This window comes from Callorhinus ursinus, unplaced genomic scaffold (assembly GCF_003265705.2).
Source record: "Callorhinus ursinus isolate GAN/ISIS: 27379988/994484 unplaced genomic scaffold, GSC_fseal_2.0 scaffold69, whole genome shotgun sequence".
Lineage (NCBI taxonomy): Eukaryota > Metazoa > Chordata > Mammalia > Carnivora > Otariidae > Callorhinus > Callorhinus ursinus.
In genome coordinates this window covers 371,258-398,100 of record NW_027397131.1, presented here as the reverse complement: position 1 = coordinate 398,100, position 26,843 = coordinate 371,258, and the positions used below count along the sequence as shown (strand labels likewise).

The following is a 26,843-nucleotide window of genomic DNA, read 5'->3' as shown; positions in this document are numbered from 1 at the left end:
TGTCCATTTCAGTCAGGGGGGTGTTAAAGTCCCCCACTATTATTGTATTGTTGTCAATGTGTTTCTTTGCTTTTGTTATTAATTGCCTTATATAATTGGCTGCTCCCATGTTCGGGGCATAGATATTTACAATTGTTAGATCTTCTTGTTGGATAGACCCTTTAAGTAGGATATAGTGTCCTTCCTCATCTCTTATTACAGTCTTTGTTTTAAAATCTAGTTTGTCTGATATAAGGGTTGCCACCCCAGCTTTCTTTTGGTGTCCATTAGCATGGTAAATGGTTTTCCACCCCCTCACTTTCAGTCTGGGGGTGTCTTTGGGTCTAAAATGAGTCTCTTGCAGACAGCATATTGATGGGTCTTGTTTTTAATCCAATCTGATAGCCTGTGTCTTTTGATTGGGGCATTTAGCCCATTTACATTCAAGGTAACTATTGAAATGTATGAATTTAGTGCCATTGTATTGCCTGTAAGGTGACTGTTACTGTATGTTGTCTGTGTTCCTTTCTGATCTTTGCTGCTTTTAGGCTCTCTCTTTGCTTAGAGGACCCCTTTCAATATTTTTTGGAGGGCTGGTTTCGTGTTTGCCAATTCCTTTAGTTTTTGTTTGTTCTGGAAGCTTTTTATCTCTCCTTCTATTTTCAATGACAGCCTAGCTGGATATAGTATTCTTGGCTGCATATTTTTCTTGTTTAGTGCTCTGAAGATATCTTGCCCATCCTTTCTGGCCTGCCAGGTCTCTGTGGATAGGTCTGTTGCCAATCTAATATTTTTACCACTGTAGGTTACATATCTCTTCTCCCGAGCTGCTTTCAGGATTTTCTCTTTGTCTCTGAGACTCGTAAGTTTTACTATTAGATGTCGGGGTGTTGACCTATTATTATTGATTTTGAGCGTGGTTCTCTGTGCCTCCTGGATTTTGATGCCTGTTTCCTTCCCCACATTAGGGAAGTTCTCTGCTATGATTTGCCCCAATATACCTTCTGCCCCCCTCTCTCTTTCTTCTTCTTCTGGGATTCCAATTATTCTAATGTTGTTTCGTCTTATCGTATCACTTATCTCTCGAATTCTGCCCTCGTGATCCTGTAGTTGTTTCTCTCTCTTTTTCTCAGCCTCTTTATTTTCCATCATTTGGTCTTCTATATTTCTGATTCTCTCTTCTGCCTCATTTATCCTAGCATTTAGTGCCCCCATTTTTTATTGCACCTCATCAATAGCCTTTTTGATTTCAACTTGGTTAGATTTTAGTTCTTTTATTTCTCCAGAAAGCGTTTCTGTATTAACTTCCACGCTTTTTTCAAGCCCAGCTTGTATCTTTAAAGTCATGATTCTGAACTCTAGGTCCAACATCGTACTAATGTCCGTATTCAGTAGGTCCCTGGCTGACGGTACTACCTCTTTTTCTTTTTGCTGAGGTGATTTTTTTCGTCTTGTCATTTTGTCCAGAGGAGAATAGATGAATGAGAGAACAAAATGCTAACAGGTTTACAACGTCCCCAGCAAATATACTGTATACAAATCAGAAAAGACCTGAAACCAGGGGAAAAGAAAGGGAAAGAAAGAAAAAAGAAAGAGGAAAAAAAAAAGAAAAAGATAAAAACAAAAACAGAACAATACAAAAAAACCAGAATGTGATCAAATATGATCAGGCTAGTGCATAGATCAGTGCCACACACTAGATTTTGGGCATATTTTGGTCTGTTAGAAAAAAGTGCCTCCTAAAATTTTAAAGGAAGAAAGACATATATGTACAAAATAAGGGTTGATACAATGAAGGGATGGAAGACGACTGTAAAGATGAAAATTATAAATAATTTTATAAACGGACTTGATAAGATAAGAAGTTGTTTGAAAAAAGAAAGAAGAAGATTTAAGAAAAAAAAAATGAAAAAAGGGAGAGAATGTGATCAGGCAGGAGACTAGAACAGAGCCATACACTAGTGATTTAGGGTATATTTTGATCTGTTAGAAGAAACTGTATCTCAAAATTTTAAAGAGAGAACAACTTATATATATATGCCAAAAATAAGGGTAACTACTATGAAGGGATAAAATATGACTAAAAGTGAAAAATAAGAAATGTTTTTTTTTTAAAAAGAGATTGATAAGATGTTGGTTGAAAAGGGAAAAAGAAAAATAAAAAAAAACAGTTAACAAAAATTAACTTTGATGAACTAATGAATTCTGGTAAAAAAAAAAGCCATGAATTCTATGTGCGGTATTCCCCTAGCGCTGGAGTTCTCCCGTTCTCCTTGATCAGTAAACTTGGTCTTGGCTTGCTGGCTGTTTGTGCTGATCTCCTCAGGGAGGGGCCTGTTGCTGTGGTTTCCAAATATCTTTGCCAGAGGCTGAATTGCCCCGCCCTTGTCGGTCCGGGCTAAGCAAGCTGCTCGGGTTTGATCTCAGGAGCTTTTGTTCCCTGCAAGCTCTCAGTACAGACTTGGAGGACCAGAGTGAAAATGGTGGCCTCCCAATCTCCACCCGGAGGAGCTGAGAACTCAGGGCCCCGCTCCTCAGTGCGCCCCCAGAGAAAAGCAGTCACTCCCGTGTCCCCGGTCTCCGGCCACACTCCGTGCTCACCCGGCCTGTGACCGTGCGTCTGTATCTCTGGCACCCGACCCCGTGTGGAGTCTCCAAACCCAGCAGATCCCTGCGGTGCATTCCTGCGCCACTCCTCCCCGGGAAGGAAGGGGAGTCTCCCTGGCTCTGCTGCTTGTTGGGTCCCTGCTGGAGGAACAGTGGCCCGACTGGGCTACGGATCACAGTTTATGGCAACCCCGAGCTGAGAGCCCCCGCCTCGGCTCCGTCTCTGCAGCCGGCTTCCCCGCTCTGATACCTGGGAGCTCTGGCGCACTCAGGCACCCCCGGTCTCTCTGTGACCCCAAGGGTCCTGAGACCCCACTGTCCCAGGAGGATTCCACCCCCTGCTTAGCCACTGCAGCGACGTCCCTCAGCGGAGCCAACTTCTAACAGTTCCGATTTTGTGCTCCGTGGCTCTATCACTTGCCAGAAGCGGCCAGCAGAGGCCCCTCCCCCGCCGTCTATCCTCCCGAATATCACCTCGGATTCACTTCTCCGCACGTCCTACCTTCCAGTAAGTGGTCGCTTCTCTGTTCAGAGAGTTGTTGCTACTCCCTCTTTGATCTCCTGTTGAGTTCATAGGTGTTCAGAACGGTTTGATCCGTATTCACCTGAATTCCTGAGACCAGACGAAATCTAGGTCTCCTACTCCTCCGCCATCTTTTCCGCCCCCCCGCTTTCTTTTTCAACATTCCTCTGGCTATTCGGGGTCTTTTCTGGTTCCATACAAATTTTAGGATTATTTGTTCCATTTCTTTGAAAAAAGTGGATGGCATTTTGATAGGGATTGCATTGAATGTGTAGATTGCTCTAGGTAGCATTGTCATCTTCACAATATTTGTTCTTCCAATTCATGAGCATGGAATGTTTTTTCCATTTCTTTGTGTCTTCCTCAATTTCTTTCATGAGTATTTTATAGTTTTCTGAGCACAGATCCTTTGCCTCTTTGTTTAGATTTATTCCTAGGTATCGTATGGTTTTGGATGTAATTGTAAATGGCATCAACTCCTTAATTTCTCTTTCTTCTGTCTTGTTGTTGGTGTATAGAAATGCAACTGATTTCTGTGCATTGATTTTATATCCTGCCACTCTACTGAATTCCTGTATGATTTCTAGCTGTTTTGGGGTGGAGTCTTTTGGGTTTTCCACATAAAGTATCATATCATCTGCAAAGAGTGAGAGTTTGACTTCCTCTTTGCCGATTTGGATGCCTTTGATTTCTTTTTGTTGTCTGATTGCTATGGCTAGGACATCTAATATTATGTTGAATGGCAGTGGTGATAATGGACATCCCTGCCGTGTTCCTGACCTTAGGGGGAAAGCTCTCAGTTTTTCTCTATTGAGAATGATATTTGCTGTGGGTTTTTCATACATGGCTTTTATGATATTGAGGTATGGACCCTCTCTATCCCTGTACTCTGAAGAATTTTGATTAAGAAAGGATGCTGTACTTTGTCAAATGCTTTTTCTGCATCTATTGAGAGGCTCATATGTTTCTTGTTCTTTCTTTTGTTAATGTATTGTATCACGTTGGTTTGTGGATGTTGAACCTACCTTGAAGCCCAGGGATAAATCCCACTTGGTTCTGGTGAATAATCCTTTTAATGTACTTTTGTATCCTTTTGATAGTATTTTGGTGAGAATTTTTGCATCCATGTTCATCAAGGATATTGGTATGTAATTCTCCTTTTCGATGGGGTCTTTGTCTCATTTGGGGATCAAGGTAATGCTGGCCTCATAAAATGAGTTTGGAAGTTTTCCTTCCATTTCTATATTTTGGAACAGTTTCAGAAGAATAAGTATTAATTCTTCTTGAAATGTTTGGTAGAATTCCCCTGGGAAGCCATCTGGCCCTGGGCTTTTGTTTGTTGGGAGATTTTTGATGACTGCTTCAATTTCCTTAGTGGTTATAGGTCTGTTCAGATTTTCTCTTTCTTCGTGGTTCAGTTTTGGTAGTTGATACATCTCTAGGAATGCATCCATTTCTTCCAGATTATCTAATTTGCTGGCATATAGTTGCTCATAATATGTTCTTATAATTGTTTGTATTTCTTTGGTGTTGGTTGTGATCTCTCCTCTTTCATTCATGATTTTGCTGATTTGGGTCATTTCTCTTTTCTTTTGCTATGTCTGGCCAGGGTTTATCAATCTTGTTAATTCTTTCAAAGAAGCAGCTCCTAGTTTCATTGATCTGTTCCACTGTTCTTTTGGTTTCTATTTCATTGACTTCTGCTCTGATCTTTATTATTTCTCTTCTCCTGCTGGGTTTAGGCTTTATTTGCTGTTTTTTCTCTAGCTCCTTTAGGTATAGGGTTGGGTTGTGTATGAGACCTTTCTTGTTTCTTGAGAAACACTTGTATTGCTATGTACTTTCCTCTTAGCACTGCCTTTGCTGCATCTCAAAGATTTTGAACAGTTGTGTTTTCATTTTCTTTTGTTTCTATGAATTTTTAAAATTCTTCTTTAATTTCCTGGTTGACCCATTCATTCTTTAGTAGGATGCTCTTTAGCCTCCATTTATTTGAGTTCTTTCTTACTTTCGTCTTGTGACTGAGTTCTAGTTTCAAAGCATTGTGGTCTGAAAATATGCAGGGAATGAAACCAGTCTTTTGGTAGTGGTTGAGACCTGATTTGTGACCTAGGATATGATCTATTCTGGAGAATGTTCCATGGGCACTAGAGTAGAATGTGTATTCTCTTGCTTTAGGATGGAATGTTCTGAATATGTCTGTTAAGTCCATCTGTAGACCAAAAATATGTCTTAAATATGAAAAGAAAATGCAAAAACAGACCACAGAGTAAAATTGTTTTTTAAAGCTACAGATGAAAATAAAGATGGTACATTTGAACCTTCTCTTGTGTGAAGTCCCTTGGCTGCCCTATATTTTGTGCTTTAGAATTGTTGAGATATTAGGTAATATGGTGCATAGAACATATATTTTTAACATCTGTGGTGAAATCTGGAGCAATACTCTCTTATTAAGCACATTGATACTTTTGGTGGCAAACACCTCATTTTCAAGAAAGTGGGCTAAAAATATTATAAGAAACCTCATTCATTATTCCTAAAGAATAATGCCTTAACATGAATTTAGAAGTATAAATTTTTAGAGACTTTTGGACTTCAATTTGTGAATTAGGAAATTTGGACTTCTGCAATAGCATTAAGACCAGTTATGTCTGTTATATCCAAAATATAGTTTACTAAAATAAAATGATTTTCAGATTAGACCACAAAAAACCCAATTCTATGCTTTATAACAAGATATAAAATAACTTAAAGTAACTGAAAGAAAGTGACAAAAGGATGGGCAAAGGCTTACTAAATATAAGCAAAAATAAAGCAGGGATTATGATCTTAATGACCAATAAAGTTGATTTATGCCCCAAATATTGAAATTAAAGAAAATGACACTGTATAATAACCCAGGGGTATAATTCATGATAAATTTATAACTTTTCTGAACATCAGTGCACCATTTTACTTATGAAGCAAAATGAGAAATACAAAACCCTGTTAGTACGGTACTTTCATTCATTCATCTCAGTCTATTAACAATGAAGATGATTAAAAAGTAAGGCTAGGGGGCAACTGGGTGGCTCTGTTTGGTTAAGTGTCTGACTTCTGGTTTTGGTTAAGGGCAGGATCTCTAGGATTGAGCCCCTGCATTGTTGGTCTCTATGCTCAGTGGGGAGCCCGCTAGAGGATTGTCACTCTCCCTCTTCCCCTCCCCCTGCTTGCACACTCTCTCTCTCTCAAATAAATAAATAGATTTTTTTTAAAAAAAGGAGGGCTACAGAAGATCTAAATATTATTAAAGGAATATCTAATATGTAATTTATATATATAATTGACATGAGTTTATATAGCATATTTATGTCAAATTCTGTACCCTGAAAGTACATCTTATTTTCAAGTTCCTTAGGAATAGTCACAAAACATTCTTCATATATTAGACCAGAAAGAAAACCTTAGTGAACTCAAATATTAGGAGTATTAAAATACATTTTCTGATCATAACGCAATCAAGTAGGAAATAAATAGTAAGCAGCAAACCAAAAATACTTCATTAGCTGGGAATTAAAAACAGAACTAAGCAAATCTCCTTATGAATAACTCTTGAGTCAGAGGGGAAATCTGAGCACAAAGCACAGAATATCTAGGAAAGGGGCACCTGGGTGGCTCAGTTGATTAAGCGACTGCCTTTGGCTCAGGTCATGATCCTGGAGTCCCGGGATCAAGTCCCACATTGGGCTCCCTGCTCAGCAGGGAGTCTACTTCTCCCTCTGACCCTCTTCCCTCCCATGTGCTCTCTATCTCTCATTCTCTCTCTCTCAAATAAATAAATAAAATCTTTAAAAAAAAAAGAATACCTAGGAAATAGTGATGGTGAAAATGTTATCTATCAGAGGTTTGCCACTTATCTCAGTCATTGCTCAGAGAAAACAAACATCCCTCCATACTCATATTAAAAAAAAAAAGATGATATTTAATGGCTTAAACATTCAACATAAAAGGTTAGAAAAAGAACAACAAAATAAAACCAAGAAAAGTGTAGAGAATAAGTAAAAAGCATAATCTATAAATTAGAAAATAGAAAAATATGGAACAAATAAACCCAGAGCAACTTATTTGAAACTGTATCATACAATAAGCTATTATTATCATCAAGAGAATGGAAAAAGACAAGAATAGTAAATGCAACAAGGAACTAAAAATTATAAAAGATATAACTACATAATTCAGAGGAAATTAAAAGATTTACTGTGCTGCTAAACTCTATGCAAGCTCTAAGTATGAAACCTGAATAAAATGGATAATCTTTTAAGTAAATATAGTCTATTGGAATTTGTCAATGAAAAAAATTTTTTATTGAATCCCTGAGTGATGTATTCAGCTTCTTGGATACTTGTATTGATTGGGAGTTCATTGATACCATTATTTATTTAAAAATAACCATGTAACTGTAAACACTATTTAAAAAAAAATCTCATTTATTCACTTTCTCAGTGAAATTCATCAAAGTACTTATTGAACATTTATTACACAAAACACCCAGAATTGTTCAGCTTTTTATGTTGTTTTCACATGAACACTTGATTTTTAACACCTCAGGTAGTACTCCAGCAGATAGCTTTCACATTCCTAGCCTGGCCTGCACTAGCTGAGTATGTTGGAAGGATTCTAATGACAGGACTCGAAACCTGGAAGACTTTGAATATCCTTGGTCTAACCCTGTCATTTCTCAGATGAAGAAATGAAGGTCCTGATAGCTAGTACTTTGTCCAACTGTCTGTCAGGAAATAAAATACTCTACACCTCCCCACAAAGGAAATAAGACCAAAGATACTCTTCTTTTGTGAAGATGAAATGTTACAATGTAAGTGAAGTTCCTGCCATATTGTGTGAACTCATCAGAAGATATTAGTTCTTTTTTGACTTTTGTTTTTTCACATATGGCTGGGTTGGAGAGATGCCTGGGGTTTCCATAATTCTACCAACAGAGAATGTCTCCTTACACAAATTTGGCAGCTAACTGCTGTGAGGAGGCTCAAAATTTTTCTGCTTTCTGTAATTGTACCTGCACCTTTATTTTTTTTCTTTATTTGGTGGCAAGAAGTAGTTGAGTGTCATGTGAATTGCGCGGACTTTGGAATCAACCAACCTGAGTGCTAGTCTGATTCCACCCATGAAATTGGGCATTTTATTTAATCTATCAGAGTCTTGGTTTCCTGCTTGTAAAATGTCAGCTATAGTATTGATCTTATAGGATTTTTCTGAATATTAAATAATATATTTTAAGTAAAGTGCTTAAGAGAGTGTCTGTAATAATGTAAGCTATGATGCTTTTTAAATTAATGAGCAAAGTGAAACAAATTTTATGTGTGCTTAGTTAGTCTATACATAGGGAGTAAAACAAGTCTTATGGTTTGCATTCCTATAATTTACATATAGGTGAAGAACGTGGGTTCTGCTGCTAGATGTCCTTGGCTTTAAATCTCAGCCTGGCCATTTACTAGCTATGTGACTGTGGACAAGACTCTTAGATGGACATATTCTGTTTCCTTATCTATAAAATGGGAAAAGTAATATAAAATTCCTAACATCACTATGAGGATTGCATGAGATCGTGTTTGCAATTTACACTGTTAGTCACTAGTAGGACAAGGGGCTCAATAGAAGGTACTGATCAACCTGATAAGTAGTGCCAAAAGAATTATGTAACATATCTTCAGCCTCGCCCCAGAGAGCTCAGATCCATAGAAATCCAGACATTTGGGCATGGTTCTTTTAAAATAAAACAATTGTTATGTTTAGAGTCAATTTTATAAAATCACACTTTTGACAGTTTTCAAGAGTTCAGTATGTGCATGCACTGCTTGCCTTAGCTCACTGTCTTGTCACTGTAATTGATTTTGCTGATTAACATTGATGCCAAGTTTTTCTTGTAAAGATTTTTGTCATATCTTCACTTGTCATCTTTTTAAGGCTTTATTTCAAGTGTCCTTGAAAAACATATTTTAAGCTAAGTGCCAAACTGTCACCTTAAATATTAATGATTATATTTTGTACTCTATTATTCTGTAAGTGGTACAACTTACATTAAAAACTCACCAAAAGAAATTTGTCCATTACAAATATCCCTAAGGTGATAAATCCTCCAGTCTTTTTTGGAAAGTGAAGAAATCAGGCCTTTCCTTAATGAGATCTATTCAGGAAACAATAATGAACTGGGTTGGAACTGGTTTTGATGTCCTATTTCTAAGTAGTAGTCTTTCCTGTAAGGGAGTGAGAGAGGAAGAAGACAGGACAGGGAAATTGTAATAGTCTTGGGAAATGGGGTAGCATCTTACTCATCTTTGTGCTCCTAATACTTACTGTAGGAGCTGACATATATTCAGTAACCAAATATTGTTTAAATCAATGAATGAGGCTTTGGATCAGATACTTTATTCTGCCTTATTTAGTTCTTGCAAATGTTTACAGTTTTGGTTTGAGTAAGAGCTTAATAGCAAATGGTGGGTGGTATGAATATTAAAATATCCCACATAACAAATGGGTTGTTTCTCTTCTAAAATGTGCTTGTTTTTCCTTGTGTAGTCATAGAATAGGATTGAGAACATTTTCCTTTTCTTTATTTGTTTTCCTTTGGGAGACATTTTGGTATTTACTTAGGAACCAAAGAGTTTGAATGAGTAGAATCATGTAACTTCTTTTTTTAAAGGTCAAGGAAACTTCACAATTTTAAGGGCTATGATTTTTCTGCATTTGTTTGATGGTTGTATTGATTGATAATTGTAAAGAGGGTATGCTGTTCTTAGATTCATAGAGGAACAAAAAGGAACTACATTTTTAAAGTCTTTTGGTTCTCAGAGGATCTCCCATCTCCACCAATTTTTTAACATCATTGAGAACTGGAAGGGTGTAATGTGTCTTTAGGAAAATTAGTTGTAATGAGGCAAAGGTGAATTTCTTTACCTTTCTTGTGACTTGATATTGATTTAAGACATTGAAATAGGACACCTAAAATTAATGTAATTTGGCTCAAAGGATAGACATTGTCTCATCAACTTCAGAGACTACATGGGTTTTTGGGAACCCAGGCTCAAAAGTGATGCTTCTCTTTTGCTCTGATAGTAAGGTCACAGTAAGTGACCAAAAACCTCCCTCATGAAAATTGTATGATAATAAAATTGTATTGGTGTCTTTTCCCCTTCAATATAAGGAAATTATAAAACATTTCTGAAAAGGTTAATTTCTTCTTTTAAAATAAAAATATGAGGGGCGCCTGAGTGGCTCAGTTGGTTAAGCATCTGCCTTTGGCTCAGGTCATGATCCCAGGGTCCTGGGATTGAGTCCCACATTAGTCTCCCTGCTCAGTGAGGAGCCTGCTTCTCCCTCTCCCTCTGCTGCCCCCCATGGCATGTGCTCTTTCTTTTTCTCTGTCAAATAAATAGTAAACAAATAAAATCTTTAAAAAAAGAATTAAAATAAAAATATGTAATGTTTAGCTTAAAGAAGTTCCTCATCTCCCACAGGACCATTTAAATTATTTGAATCTCTTTATTATAGTAGAAAACAGATGCTATGCATTAGCTAGGTATAAAGACAAGCTAGTTGAAGACAATTAAAACAGAAGAGCGCATTAACAGAGGTCCAGTTGTGTAAAACAATATAGTGCATCTGAAGAGTAAGAAGTATTTTAATATAATTGGAGTGTAACACCTACCATTTACTGGCAAAAGGAAGAATCGATGCAAAAATGACAGTGTATTGTTTCTTCTTTACAAAGGAAAAGATCCAGATTGAGATGAAATCATCTGCAAAATATGTGAGAGATACCTTATCTGGAAGATTTCTAAAAGGGGAAGTATTATCTATATAAATCACTATGTATTACAAATCTAACTAGATCTCTGGTAACATAGTATGACAAGATGTAATGAGGTGAGGTATTTTTATGAGTTCAAACTTGTTATATGTGGGTCCTGACGTCAGAATTTTCAACCCAATCTCTTTTTAATCAGCTTAGTTATTTATACCATTCTTTCATGCTTTTGCTTTTGGTATTATCCAAAGTAGACTAACAATTTTTTTTTATGACACCATAGCAACATAGTATGAACAATGCTGAGACATAAGGAAAGGAAGATGATTGGAACAACTTTAGAAAGAAGGTTGATTAAAGTAAGAGAATGGAAGAGTAGACCATCAAAAATAGTGTCCTTTAAGTGAAATATAACCAAAGAAAGTCAGGGAAAGTGAGCAGGGAGGATTTGGGGGAATGATAAGCAAAACATCTACATTGGGCTATATTTCAAGAAGTATAACTGGACAACTTTTCATTCTGAGAAGAGACTGCTGCTACTAGAGGGAAGGGTCAACTATGAAGATATTTATACTTTGAGACAGATTTTTGTACTTTGAGCTATCACGTCTGCTCACTGCTTTTTTGAAGTTACTCCTTATTCACTCCATTGAACATTCCATACTGTAACCTGGTTTATTTACTCAACAAGTTCCTTACCTTCTCTTTCATGGAGACAGTTAAAGCTCTGAAGAGTGTTTCTTCACAAATTCTCACTTTCTCACTGGATTGTCAATGGCCTGAAGTTGTCCTCTCATCATTCTTCTTCACCATGAACATGGCCTTGGCAATCTTCCTTTAGACCTTCCATTTAGTTCCACGTGCTTCTCATAGCTTACAGTGCTTCTCATATGTCCCAATCCTGTGCAGGGCACAGAGTATGGCAGATACCACTAACTGCTACTCCAATATCTATTCTCTCTTCTGTCTTCATTAGAGACATTATGTTTTGTTTGGGACAGCAATATATCTGGGTAAAAGCCTTGCCTTATCAGAGTTTCCTTATAAATAGGAGTGGCCACTTGACACTATTCTGACTTTTGCAATGTGATCAAAAGCTGCTCAAAATTTCTGAGAAATTTTTCTTTCCTCATATAAGTGCTACCCTTTTCTCTGCCTCCTTTCTTCTTGCTGGAAATGGAATAGCCATCGTGACAATGGAGTGACAGCATGAGGACAGAAGTCCATGCTAATGATGGCAGAGTAGAAAACAGAGGAATGTCTGGAACACTGATCCTATTGAGAATCCAGAGCCCTAAACCTGGACTATTTACCTGTAGCCTTCTTGTTACATAAGCAAAAATATTTTGAGGGTAAAAATATACTTGGAAGGAAAATATACAAAATACATTTTTCTTGTTTAGATAACAAAAAATATATTTAGTTGGGATTTTGTTTTATGTAGTCCCCAAATAACTTTGATACATAGAGGATTTGATTCTTGGGTTTAGGGTTTTGAAAATAAAAAAAATAAAGGTAATGAAATGAGTGGATGAGCAGAGTGGAGAAAAACAGAGCTACAGCCTGTTGGAGAAGTCTGTTGTTGCAAAGTGGACAGAGCTGGTGATCCTTGTTAAATATTTGATCAAACTACTGGCTGTTGTTTGTTAGGAAAATGACCACGTGTTCTAGTTTTAGGAGAAAGGATAGGAAAAATTATGTTGTTTCTGGATGCTGTTTCTTCTTGACACTCTTAGGAAAGACCAACAAAAAGGATAAACTTGAGTTAGAGTTAACCACTTGTCCAAGGAGGTGGGAAGATCATAGCTTGTAGACCATGGCTTATAAAGATATTTGTGGCTGTTGATGGTTTCTCACTGTTCAGCCTGGGAAAGCAATCCTCAAATACCCAAGCACACACCCAGAGAAAGTGTACTGTTAAACCTCTGGAACTTCCAGAAAGTAGTTACTCTAAAATGCCCATATAAGATGTGGCCATGAAGGATGATGGAAGGAAGACCTTCCAGGATTGCAGATCTTGGGGCTGTGGAAGGCAATAGACAAAGGAGATCCACCCAGAGAGAGACTAGAAGCTTATAGACAGTGAAGGAATGTTCTCCATGGCCACAGCAGGGAGTTCATGCTCTTGTTTCCTGTTGATGTGCTTCCCAGTTATGTCCCTATTCTGCATGGAAGTTTTTATTCATTTGTTCATACCTTTCTAACTGGTAGTGTTGAGGGCAGATTACTTTTTTTTTTTTTAATGAATGCAAGTTAAAGTAAGAAGAGAACCTGGGATATGAAGTAGATATACCCCTGTGTATGATTTTGGGATTATCTCAGTTGGGGAAAATTAGAAAATGTATGTCTCTATGTTGGATAGACAAAACTTTGAAATATGTCAGATATCATTAATTGATCTATATACATACTCATTTCCTTTTTTAAAGAACCTCACTTTTGGATAGGGGATAAATAATGAGAACAGCCATAACATTTTTTCTTCCCAGACTTCCTGGAGATGCTCATGGTACATAGTTATGGCAATGAAATTTAAGCAGAAATCTGCCAGGAATTTTGCTTCCTTGATGAAGCTATTTCTCCTTCCTCTTCTCTTTTCTTTAGTGGAATGACAGAAGGTACTGGGGCATTGCTGAAATTGTGTGGTTACCACACCACAGCCCTAGACTGTCATACTTACATTTTTTTCTTATGTGAGGGGAAAGAAATCACTATTTGGTTTAGCCACTAGAGTAGGATTTCTGTTACATACAATAGAACAACAGTCCTAATGCATACACAGAGATTGTAGGCTCTCCATACCTTCTGGGATCTAAGGATTCAGTGCAAGCACACTTCCTCAAGGACTTGTTCCCATAAAAATTTCCATTCTCTTCAGCATTTCAGTATTTACCTTTTCTTCATATGCTCTTTCCATTCTGTGACTTGCATTCTGTGACTCTATTTCTATTCTGCTCTCAAATATTATATACTTTCCTATCTTTAAAAACTGAAACCCAAAGTCATTAGATATGACCAACTCCCTTAACTATGTATTTAATTTTTCTGTTTTTAAACACATAAATAATATACAAGTATATTCTCACTTATAATATTCACACAATATAAAGAGCCACTAACTTTATCTTTTCATTCTTTTCATTGACTAAATCTGGGAAGTAAATATGTTCAACCCACATTTTTCTCCATTTTCTTAATTCTTTGAAATCTGGTGTCTTTCCTACCATGACACTGAAAGAAGCAGTTGCCCGAGGATTTAGATATTTCTGGATGATGTCTTTCAGAGATAATGGTGAATGGGTCATGAGTGTGCAGCTTTTAGAAGCCAGGTCAGAGTGCTGTGGGACTTAAGCCAGGCCCAGTGGTGTTCAAGATAGATCCTCGGGTAAACATGTATTTCCCTTCACACAAATCATGGCTGGGAGAGTAAATCATAAACATATCCACCAGCTATGTTTTAGTAGAAATGCCCTCATTTTGGAGAATAATTATCAAAAGCTAATACTAATAATTCCTATTTTTGAAACCCTTAAGAAAATACAACAAATGTACTGTATAAATAAATATTCCTCTTACATAAAAATAGGTAAGTAACTGTAAAAGACTTCTCATAACTACCAGGTTAAATTAATTTAAAAATCAAATTTGTTGAGGAAAATATTTAATGCAGAGCCTTTTATTTTGCTGAGACCTCTAGACCTTGGCATTTTATCAGTGGTATTGTTCAGCTCTTTTCTAACTTACTGCAAGATCTATCAAACTATCTAGAGACATGATTTAGAAATTACTAAGGCATATTCGAGAAGAACTGATTCAGGTATTTTTAAAAAGGACAATAATCAATGGTGATTATATATCAAAAGTAAGCAGAACTTTCCACAAAAACTCAGTTTTTCATTTTGTATGCCTGGTTTAGTATTACTTTTTACAAATGCTCTCCCTACTCCCTTTCATTTGGCATTCAATAAATGTTAAGAAAACAACAGTATCTGACAACACAGGTCTTCTTTTGTCAGATGATTCTGATCTAGAATGGGTATCAATTTTGATTTACTGCTTTCAGAACAGCCAGAACAGAATGGATTAGATTAGCAGGCATAAATAAATCTTATTTTTTTTTGAGATTTATACCTGTCACATGATAAACAGATAAATGCCTTTTTATCCTACAAGTTGCATTGACTTGGATCTTACAGAAGTTAAATGTTAGCCTGAAATTAAATTTATGGTAACATAGTAAATATAACCTGAAATGGTGACAGTATGGGTCAGCACATGGCTAGTGGAGACAGGGAGAGAATTCTACTGGCCAATAGATTGTTTGCTGTAGCATATTACCATTCAGAATGTACATGCATTCATGGAGTTGGAAAAACAGGGACTCTTTTTAGACTCAGAAAAAAATTGTAGCCTTAAGAATTAAAACATTAGCTAGCATCTTCAATTCATCATGCGACACTGGCCCTTGGAATCAGGAGGATGATTTATCATTCATCATAAAATTGGAACTAAATTTTAAAACTGTGTTTTTAAGACATTATGGTTGCATCTGTGGAAGGAAACCACGAGAATAGGAAGCAGGGTTGGGGGAGAGACTTTTTTCCCTATGGTATACCTTCGTGTACATGTCAAGTTTCATATCATGTGAATATAACACCCATTCAAATAATTGAATAATAGAAAAGAAAAATAAATAAAATAAGCCAGTCCTTTTGATTTAGAAGGAAGCTCCAACAATTTCAGTGCTTATAAAGAATTTACATGAGGGTACCTCCTGCCTTATAAGACTGCCTCTTGTACTCCGTGTGTATTCCTTGTTCTCATTGCACACTGTATTATTTGTGGTCCTCTCTGTCTCTGTGCACTCAAAGTTAATTTGAGTGCATAGACAGTTACCTTCATTTTTCTTTTATTTCTCCAGGTTATTTCACAATGCATTGCTTATAGAGGACATTTATTAAAAAGTTGAAAAATAACTGAGAAACAAAATAAACCGCTCAATTTCTCCTCACTAGCATCTTAGTATGGAGCCAGAGTCGATAGCAATGTAGTGGGGCTGGTAGATGAGTGTCTGACAAAAATCAACAGGTATGTCATGGACATTGAATACTGGACAGTTAAAGACTCCACATAGGGCATCAAGGAAGACAGGCTTTATGTTGATTAAGAAAAGTTAGAAAATCTGCAAGCCAGATGGCCATCAAGGGAGAAAAGGTAAAATAGGTGCTGAAAATTTGGACCAGTCAAGAGATTGAGAGGGTTGTACGTGGGAGGGACAGCATTATAGAACAGAGAAAATGAATTTGGGTCTCAGGGGAGAGGCTCTCCTGACATTTATCTGCATCTTAATTATTACACTTAGCTCTTCATTGGTAGGGGAATGCATTAGGTCTGATTGAAGAAATGGTGAAATGGAAGAGTCATAGAATTATAAAATTAAAGAATATCAGAGCAGTAAGTGTCCTTAAAGTCTAAATTTTCTCATTTTGTAGGTGAGGAAAACAGGCCAAGGGAATTTTAATGACCCAGGAATTTAGGTGCTAAGTGAAGACTGGATTTTCAAATTCCAAGTATATTTTTCAGTATCCTATTATTATACGGTGTCCTATAGATAATTTATAGCATGTACTATTACCATAGTAATCCATTTTCTGAGAATTAGACTCATATTTCCACTTGATGAGGGAGACTTTTCAACAGAATCTCTGAGGGGTACAAGTAGCAATATCAGGAGTCTGATGATAAGTGTGTTGGGGTACCTCTTCTGGAATGAGTATCCTGAAATGCTTAAAGGTGTCTCTGGTTTTCACACAGGTGAAAGTGAGTTGATGTCAAAGAAAAACTAAGAAATTATAATGCCAAAAAAATTACTCCTCAGCACTCAACATAGCACATACCCATCACAGACCTGTAACTCTGAAACAAATAATACACTATATGTTAATAATAATAAAAAAGAAGATAGCAGGAAGGGAAAAATGAAGTGGGGGAAACTGGAGGGGGAAACAAACCATGAGAGACTATGGACTCTGAGAAACAAACTGAGGGTTCTAGAGGGGAGGGGAGTGGGGGCATGGGTTAACCTGGTGATGGGTATTAAAGAGGGCAGGTACTGAATTGAGCACTGGGTGTTATGCACAAACAATGAATCATGGAACACTACATCAAAAACTAATGATGTAATGTATGGTGATTAACATAACATAATAATAAAAAAAAATTACTCCTCAGGCTTCCCGGAGCAATATCTGAAATGAGAGTGTCTCACAAAGTCTTTTGGTATCTATCTATTAGTGATTGTGCTGTAGAATGTTAATGCAGAAGATAAAACAGCTAAGAAAATTTCTTCATAGAATTGGATATTGGATATGCATGATTAAGAATAACTGGTTATAGCCTTAGTTATTGATTTCATTTTTCTGCTTTTATTCTTCCTCACTCAACTGATTAGTTATTTGAATTTGAAGAGTTGAAAGATCATATTGTTTATTATTTTGGGCAATAACTTTCCACAAAAGTGTTCTGTAGAGTATTTATGAAGACATGACTCCATAGTCTTAGTATAGTTTTGTGTGAATTCATATTTAACCTCTCAGAGAAATCTGTAATTGCTTAGCATAAAATGTGACTTGAAATACATTCTCCCTAATAGGTCCCACTCTAGCCTTTTTTTTTTTTAAAGATTTTATTTATTTATTTGAGAGAGAGAGAGTGAGAGAGAGCATGAGAGGGGAGAGGGTCAAAGGGAGAAGCAGACTCCCCACTGAGTGTGGAGCCTGATGTGGGACTTGATCCTGGGACTCCAGGATCATGACCTGAGCTGAAGGCAGTCGCTTAACCAACTGAGCCACCCAGGCACCCTGGTCCACTCTAGCCTTAAAACTGCACCTCAGCAAGTTCAGTCAGTCTGACTGCCAGAGGCCAGATAAGCTGTCTACAACTACCTTTAGGAAATGACTGTCAACAATGAAGCTGAAGCAACTAGGCGTTTCTTTTTTTTTTTAATTTTTAAAAATTTTTAAATTTTTTTATTTTTTTAAAAGATTTTATTTATTTATTTGACAGAGAGAGACACAGCGAGAGAGGGAACACAAGCAGGGGGAGTGGGAGAGGGAGAAGCAGGCCTCCCACAAGCAGGGAGCTTGATGCAGGGCTCGATCCCAGGATCCTAGGATCATGACCCGAGCCTAAGGCAGACGCCTAACGACTGAGCCACCCAGGCGCCCCTCAACTAGGCTTTTCTGAAAGGTTGGATAATAAAAGTGAAGCATTGGATATTTTCAAGATAAGTGTGGAGAGGGTGTAAGCAAGCAAGAAAGATCAAGAACTCTTGTTGCTGCTGTTGCCTTCCTCCAGTTTGCTGGAACGAGGTTTGGACAGAGTGGAAACTAAAAATCTATCAAGAACCCAGTTGAAGGCTAATGTATAGAATTGCTGATCTTTAACTTTAGGCCACCCATAGTAATAGAAAAACCAGACAAAATTATACAAGACAACAATGCAATCGCATAGCTGACCTCTCAGGATTTTCAGCCTGGGGTTGACACCATTGAAATATTTGAAAGGGGCTGCGAGGGAAAATTAATCTATCCAGTCTCTTATGCCTATATTGCTACTATTGCAAGATGTTAAACCTCTGATGTGTCTTTTTTTTTTTTTGTTGATTTACACACATAGTATTGAGGATAAATAATAATTGTAGAAAGTTATTTCATTGGCTCCGCTGCAGTGAAACAGCCTAAGGTAGGACCATACACTGGCCTTTCAGGTGTAGATGAGTAACTCCTGCATTGAGTAGAGAAAAAGCCATCACTTCTTTCTCCATTGCTTGGAAGTTGGGAAGACTTGGCATTTTAAGAAACTTTCTGTGTTTGTTGAACTCCCTTTATCCCAAAAGAAAACCCAAAAAGCATATTTTAACCACTTCAGAAGTTGTTTTCATTTAATTTAAACCAGGTTCAATGAGAAGCAAGTGTTTTCCATTTATAGGGTATTACTTGGCCCCTCAGCATTTTCTTTCTCTCTCCCATAGTGTTTACCATATTATCATTCCGGTAGCTTGGCAACTGCTTTGAGTTTAATAAAATAATGAGTGTTATTTTGGGGTATTCCCAGCTGAAAAATTATTATGACCTAGAATAGACTTCAATTATTAAAAATTCTATTTTAAGATTCCCCTTCCTTCTATTTGTAGTCATCCCTATCAAATATAGGTTTCAGTTTATATGCTGGGATAGTGGCATTATATGTGGGGGAGAATTTGTCCATTAGTAGAACACTGGAATCTCAGGAAACAGCCATTCTGACTCTGAGATAATAAGAATAGGAGTAAGCCTCTGTTATGTCCCAACAGCAGGCTGGAGAATTTAATTATATGATTTCTATTTCATAAAATGACTTTGGTAGGTTTTGAAAATGCCTTTTTATAGATGCGCGGAACAAGGCTTGGTAGCACAGCTTATAAGTGACTGAGTTGGAATTGAAACTCAAGAATGTCTAACTTCAAAGCCATTCTTATTATGTTACATTGTGCTTTTTATGCCAAAATTAAATTTACAGACATGTTAAACATTTAGAAATCTTATGAAAAATTTCATCCATTTCTTCTTCCCTCCCTTCTCCTCTACTCCTACCTGACTTAAAGAAAATGGAAAAAAAAAAGATTTTATTGTTGACATAGAATGCAGTAGATATTTGTTATTGTTTTTGTTGCTTTGAATGCCTTATAAAAAGACTGGATAAATAAATGTGACCTCAACCACCAAATCACTAACAACATTAAGTATGATTAGTACAGATAGAGATATGTAATTTTAGAGATACATCTGGCTGGAAAAAATATAAGGTTCAGAATGGTTGTCTAAATTTTTCAATACTATGTTTCATAGCCACAGCTGACTAGCTGTGAAATGCTGCCATTTCCACTTAATTTTGTTCACTAGTTAATTCAGTCCTCCACTTTATTTGATCAGATCTGGAGCCAAATGATTTGTATTCACTTTGCCTTGTGTTTTTGTAGTGTCTCTTGATCACTTTCACATGCTAATACTGGCTAGTTGAAGCAGCCCTTGAAAATTAACCACCTAATTTCTCATGCATAACATAAAAATAGACCTATTTCTCTTCACTTGTCTCTTTGAAGAATATATATTAACATAAAGTAAGAGGTTGTCTTTATGGTGCAAAGCAGAATGCTCATGATATTAGAGGACACATCTTGGAGAATGAATTTTGGTGTGAAGTGATGGACGCTTTTTTCCTACAGGAGGAACTCTAGATGGAATAAATTGTTCAGGAACCCAAGAGAGATGATCATTTGGCTGATATTTATATACTAATATTTTAAATGTATTATTTTGGTCATATTGGTAATTATGATGAGAACAGAAATTATTAGTGACTTTACAAAGATTAAAGCATGTTGTTTTTGGCTTGATTGATAAGTAACTCCTTTGGATAAAAAAATCAATCAAGTCAATCAATTTCAATCCATTGGATATCATTTTTCAACTAACTGTACTGGGACTAGTTGTCCTGAAAAGAACTAAAAAATATGTTTCTCCTCCCCATTACTCTGCTTGTACATGGAATTTTGGTTAATTGGAAACATGTTATGTCTCTCTTCAGGGAACACAGGCAGTAGTCTCCCATCAGAACCAGTCAATTCTCTTCAACCCCATCTACACACTCCATTCAGATAGCTTCTGATGAGGGCTTGGTTACATTCTTCCTGCCTCCTAGGAAAAGTCACAGAGTCTCCAAAATTCAATTTCACCTACTCAGATAATTGAGAAGCAGCATCTTTGTTTGTACTCTGAATTTGTCACCTCCTCACTGTATGACTTTATATAAATTACCTAAGCTCCTGGATGCCACTGTGTTCTTACCTGTAAGATGGGCTCATAATGGCTATTTCATAAATTTGCTATTCAGATGAATGTGATAGTTGTGAAGTGCTTATTAGGACACTTCTTGGCATATCATAAATATTTAATAAATATTAGATGTAGTAGATATAACTATTATTACTACTACTACTATTATTATTTAGATGGCCACTTTAAAGACTCCTTTTTCCAAATTTTTATTAACTCTTCATTTCTCTCTGGAAAATACAGTATTTTTCTATTTCTTTTTAGAAATGGAATAAAAAAAACTTAGGAATGTGCATTCCAGCTTGAAATAAACTAAGAAACATCTAAAATCCAAATTCACAAAATAAATAGATGAGTTGTCAAAAGCAAAGCAAAGAGCAATTGAAGAAATGGAAAGGGGAGTCAGACTTCAGAGAGATCAATAGCATAATCTTTTTCAAGATTGGTTACAGTCACACTCTTAAAGTACTAAAGCAGGACATCAGTTTGCAACTGTGGAATTTGGTTGCAAGGACTGGTAGAGTCAGTTTGTGTTCCAATAGAGAGGCAAAGGGGCTAAATTAATATATACAAAGAAGGCTAACAGGAGTTATTTATCAATAAAGAAAGTTATAGGAAGAGTGACTGCATTGGGAGATGTCTTGAAGCTTTTTCTTTATTGTATATGGGAAATAAAAGGTTAAAAGGGCTCATATGCAAAACTCTGGGCCATAAAGAAAATTTCTGCTCTCCTGAAACATGGTTCTGGTTTTTCTATCACATACATGTATAGTAAATATAGTCTAAGAAAAATACACCCCTTTCAATGATGAGAAATCTAAAGAAGGAATAAACAGAATATAAATAATGATAGAGACAGAGAAAGAGAAAGAGAGAGGAAGGATAGACCAAGGACAGATGGACAGGGAAAAATAAATGGCAGAATAATTACACCGACAGGAAACACCATTCCATAGAGCAGATGTTTGTGACTAAATATTTTCCCTGAATTATAAAAAAAAAATCATAATGTAATCACCATTTTATAACAAGAATACAGAAAAGAGATACAGGAACTTTGAGTAAGAGCAAGACAAGAAAAAGGTGAAATGTCTGTAACAGTTTCCTCCTGGGAAGTTAATTTGTTATCGGTTGTTTCCTGCTTATATTATTCATATCAAGCACCCACAGGGGGAAGAAAACAATATAACAAACAAGAAGTAGATTCTTATCTCAGTAGGTTTTTAAAAAAATCTTTGTACACTGTATTGAAAACAGTAAAATTTTCCTATTTCATGCAAAAAGGCAAAATAGAGAATATTCTTTTTTGGGGGGGGATAAAACAGTTATTTGGAGTGTAATACTGTCTACTTCCTTTTTGTAAGACTTGAAAAAGATAAAAATGAGATCAGTGTACAGTTTATACTAAAGATGTCTGAAATACTTAGGCAGAACTTCCCTCAACTCTTTTACAAGTGTAAAAAAATAAAGTGTTAAAATTGATGAGCGGCATAAATCCAAAAGGAAAACAAAAAATCTACTTGAGGACATCCAGCTCGCACAAATGGTGGTTTGGACGACGGCAAGAGGTTCCTGATCTTCCTCTAGACCCAGGCGGATCGTTAACTTCTCCAAATTACAACTGAGTTGCTCTTTCCAGACTTTTCAAAGCATCTTTAAGTTTCCCCACTAAGTAATTGTTCCATGTTGCAACTAAAACTAATCTTTGGGTAGGATTGGGAATCAGTGTTCTCTACATTTAAGGTCACCAAATATGTCGGTCTTACATCTTATGGAGTTGATTGGTCTTTATCTGATATTCCAAACGCCAAGAAATATCAGTTATATGAGGGAGAGATCTACCTATACTTCCCAGGGACCTTTCTAGGGAATTCTTATTATTCTGATATTCCGTGCAAAACAGTTCTATTCACTCTCTATCAAATTTATAGTCTTCTAGATAAGTGATTAGAGTTGATTTGTCAGCTGTTTGCTTTCCTGCCTCCCGTATGTAAGTTGCAGCTGCTGTGTGACAATGTTTTAAAACCACAGGATCGATATGTTTCAAGTCTGGGTGATCTAACACGGCCTTGTCCGCCTGGGCATCCAGCAGGCTCTGGAAAGCCACCCGGAGGAGAAGCGTGAAGGCATTGGAGTCAAAGGAATCAGGATCGGCCAGCATCTGGAAGCTTTTCTGCACATACTCTGAGCACTCCATTGTGAAGGCCAAATAAAGAATATTCTTGAAAAGGAGAGATAAAATGTAAGCTGGCAGAATTTAGGAAATTAGTAAAAAAAATAATCAGAAATGAAGGCAAAATTGTAAAGTATAAAAGAATGAATGGGCAATACTCAAAACATATAGGATATAAAGAGGATAAAATAAAAAAAAAGAATTAATAGCTAAGTGGATCAGAAAAAAAGATAAAATTTGCAGAGGATATCCAATATATCAAAAATTAAAGATTCATAAGCAGAAAAATGGTATAAAGGAAAAAATGTATTTACAGAAAACTTTCTGGAAATTAAAGAAGATTATACAGATTTAAATGGTATACCCTGTCCCAGGAAGAACTAAAAAGGATTGTTAAAAGTGGGGCAATATCTACAAAGGTGTCAAAGAAGGAAGTCTAATCCAAGAACTTTAAACCCAGATGAATTGTCGTACAAAGATAAAGGCACATAGATATGTTTAACATGCAAAATCCAGGGTATAATGTTTCCATGAGCAATTCACGAAGAAACCATAGAGGATAAACTGTATTCGGCAACCTATTAATGGAAAAAGTATAGCAAAATTTTTTAAAAAGAGAATGTTTTGAATGAATCTGAAACCTAAATGGTCGTAATGGATTATAAACCCTGACATGTGTAATCACATAACTAATAGAAACTTGAGGAAAGGGAAGGGGACATAGCAAGCAGTCAAAGTACACTGATTTCCATATCCTTTATGCACTCTCTATATGTTTATCAAAGTAGAACATTTAAAACTGATTATGTTAAATAATGGTGGTATAAGATTATTTAAGGTACTGTTAATGAAAATAGTATGCAGATGATCCCTGATTTATGGTTAGATTTATGATTTTTAGACTTTATGGTGGTGCAGAATTGATATGTATTCAGTAGAAAGCTTACTTCAGTTTTGAATTTTGATCTTTTCCCTGGCTAGTGGTATGTGGTACAGTATTCTCTTGTGATATTGGGGATGCTGGGCAGAGGCAGTGAGCTGCAGCTCCTAGTCAGCCACATGATCATGAGGGTAAACAACCAGGATACCTACAACCATCTGTACCCATGTGGCCATTTTGTTTCTCACTTTCAGCCCAGTATTCAGTAATTACATGAGATAGTCAACACTTTATAATATAAAATAGGTCCTGTGTTAGATAATTTTGCCCAACCATAGGCTAATTAAGTGTTCTGAGCATGTGCAAGGTAGGCTAGGCTAAGCTATGATGTTTGGTAGGTTAATTGTATTAAATGCATTTTTGACTTATGGTATTTTCAACATTCAGTGGGTTTATGGGGACTTAGCCCCACCACAAGTCAAGGAATATCTGTATATATAAACTCAGACTCAATCTATATATTATATAAACTCAACATTTGGAAAGAAAAGAGAAGAAATACAGTCAGGACTCAAAAGAAATAATTTATAAATAACTCAAATAATCTAGATAGGAGAATAGGTAAACACCGAAAAATAATAAAATAAATAAAGCTGATTGATGAGAAAGGATGAGGGTCTAAGGGCACACTAATTTCATTACTGCTTATGATAGGGAATTAATAGGTATAAAATAGAGAATTCAGAACATTATATAAATTTATACTTTTAAAGACTATAATGAAAAAAAATGCAGCCTTTCAATTTAGCAGAAAAAATACAAAACAAAGGAGAGAAAATAATCCAACATAAAACTATGAAAATAACATGATAGCTTTAAGAGCAATTAATGTCTGTCTTATCAAATCATTTCATCAGTGAAAAGAAACATTCATTTTTATCAAAACACAAAAGCTAAGCAATAGCTGTATACAAGAGATACACATTAAAAAAGTTGACACAGAAAAGTTAGAAAGAAAAGGGTGATCAAAATAAACAAGACAAATGCAAACAACTAAAACAGGGGTAACGATCTTAATATCAGACAAGATAGATGCTGGTACAAACATATAAAATGAGATGAATATTTATATTTATTGAAATTATAATGAATGGAGCACCTGTGTGGCTCAGTTGCTTAAGCATCTGCCTTCAGCCCGGGTCATGATCCCAGGGTCCTGGGATTAAGCCTTACATTGGGCTCCCTGCTCAGCAGGGAGTCTGCTTCTCCCTTTGCCTCTCTCCCTGCTTGTGCTGTCTCTCTCTGTCAAATAAATATAAATAAAATCTTAAAAAAAAGAAATTATAATGAATGTTGGATTTATAATGAATAAAAGGTGTGATTCACAAGGTGGATTTGGGCATTGCAAGTAGCTATGCATCAAATAATGTGGTAGAGTGGTTCTCAAATTGTGCAACACGTTAGAATCACCAAGGGATCCTTAGAAAATACTGATGCTTGGTTTCTGCTCCCACATATTCTGATTTAATTGGTATGGAGTATGATCTGGGCATCACATTTTTGAAAGCTCTCCAGGTTATTCCAATGAGTATCAAAGTTAGAAAACCAATGATTAGCATAAAAAACAATAAAAAAAACCACTACAGGAGATAAGTGAAGAAATAGGTAAAAAAAACCAAAACAAAACAAAACCAAAAACAACACAAAAAAACTTTTTAAAAGAAATGTATTTCATGGTCCTTGGTCCATGATAGGTTACAGAAAACAAGCAAGTCTAAACAAGTAAGATGACCCAAATAACATACTTAGTAAGGTAAATTGTACACTTTTTTACATGAGTGCAGTTGGTATATAAATGAAGTTTTTACCTTGACAACAAGAAATACCTCTTCCATTTTTTTATGTATACAAAGTAACTTTCACAAAATTTTATTAAAGTGTATTACATATACCTCAATAAATTCCAAAACATAAGAATAGTAAAAATGCTTTAAGATTATAATTCAGTAAACTTTGAAATTAGAACCAAGCATACTAAAAAACAACACTTTTTTTACTACCTACAAAAAAATAAAATTTTAAAATGGTTTATTTTGTCATGGATCAAAGAGGAAGTCATTTTTCTCTCCACTTCTTAGCTTCTCCCCTCTCCCCACCCCGGCCATCCTATCAATTACATCCTTTATTTGCTCTCGACTGTTTTCATCCAAATCTTGGGAACGTTTCCTAGGGACAAAGTGCAGTCCATTTCCCTTCCCATTTTCTAGGGTTCATTGTCTGCAGAAAGGTTTCTATGTAAAAAACAGAAATGAGGGGTTCTCAGGTCTCTGTAGTTAGAAGGAGGTTGAAGACAGGGCTAATAGGAGGGAGTGGGGAGTGGGGAAGGCACTTTTCTTCTCCATGGCACACAATAGCACCCGAAAGTTACATCTGAGCAGAAAGTCATCCCATTATGTAGGGGGTGTGGTTCCACAAAATCCAAGAAGGGTGAGGCCATTGCAGAACAGTCCGAAACTTCTGGAGCCTCTGCAAGTCATGGTGGCTACTGCCCCGACTAGCTCTAATCATAGACATTGACTCTTGGCTTCCTCTGTGGATCTGACTTTATTTAATCTTCAGTCTTTTTTTTTTTTAAATCCTGGCTTTGTTCTTTCATGAACCAGCCTAGCCTAGCCAAGCCCAGCCTATTCCTACATTCTATTCTCAGAGTTCCCAGCCACCAGCATAGAGGCCCAACCACTTAGTAGGGACCAGGTTGGATGGGGCGGGGGTTGGTTTTCCACTCTCCTCGTTTTCTATTGCTTTCTTATCAACCTGTGCTATCTTGCCCTCTCCTATTATTTTGAAATACCACTTATTTGTGATACTTTCAGAAATAAATATTTAATACTTAAATCCACCAGTTATGTATTTATTTATGGCTGGTTAAATGCAAAGTCAGAATAAAAGGAAATTTCCCTTTGTTTCATATGTCATTCTTTTCAGCCATCTTTCCTTGTCCCTGT

At 36.3% G+C, this 26,843-nt stretch overlaps 1 long non-coding RNA gene and 1 pseudogene across 1 annotated transcript in view; one reads left to right on the top strand and one right to left on the bottom strand.

Moving 5' to 3' along the window:
• Positions 1 to 26,843, top strand: part of LOC141371346 (uncharacterized) — a 183,843-nt gene that overhangs the window by 133,515 nt on the left and 23,485 nt on the right. The gene's annotated exons all lie outside the window — the stretch shown is intronic.
• On the bottom strand, positions 22,384 to 22,982 carry LOC112807459 (COMM domain-containing protein 3 pseudogene; annotated as a pseudogene).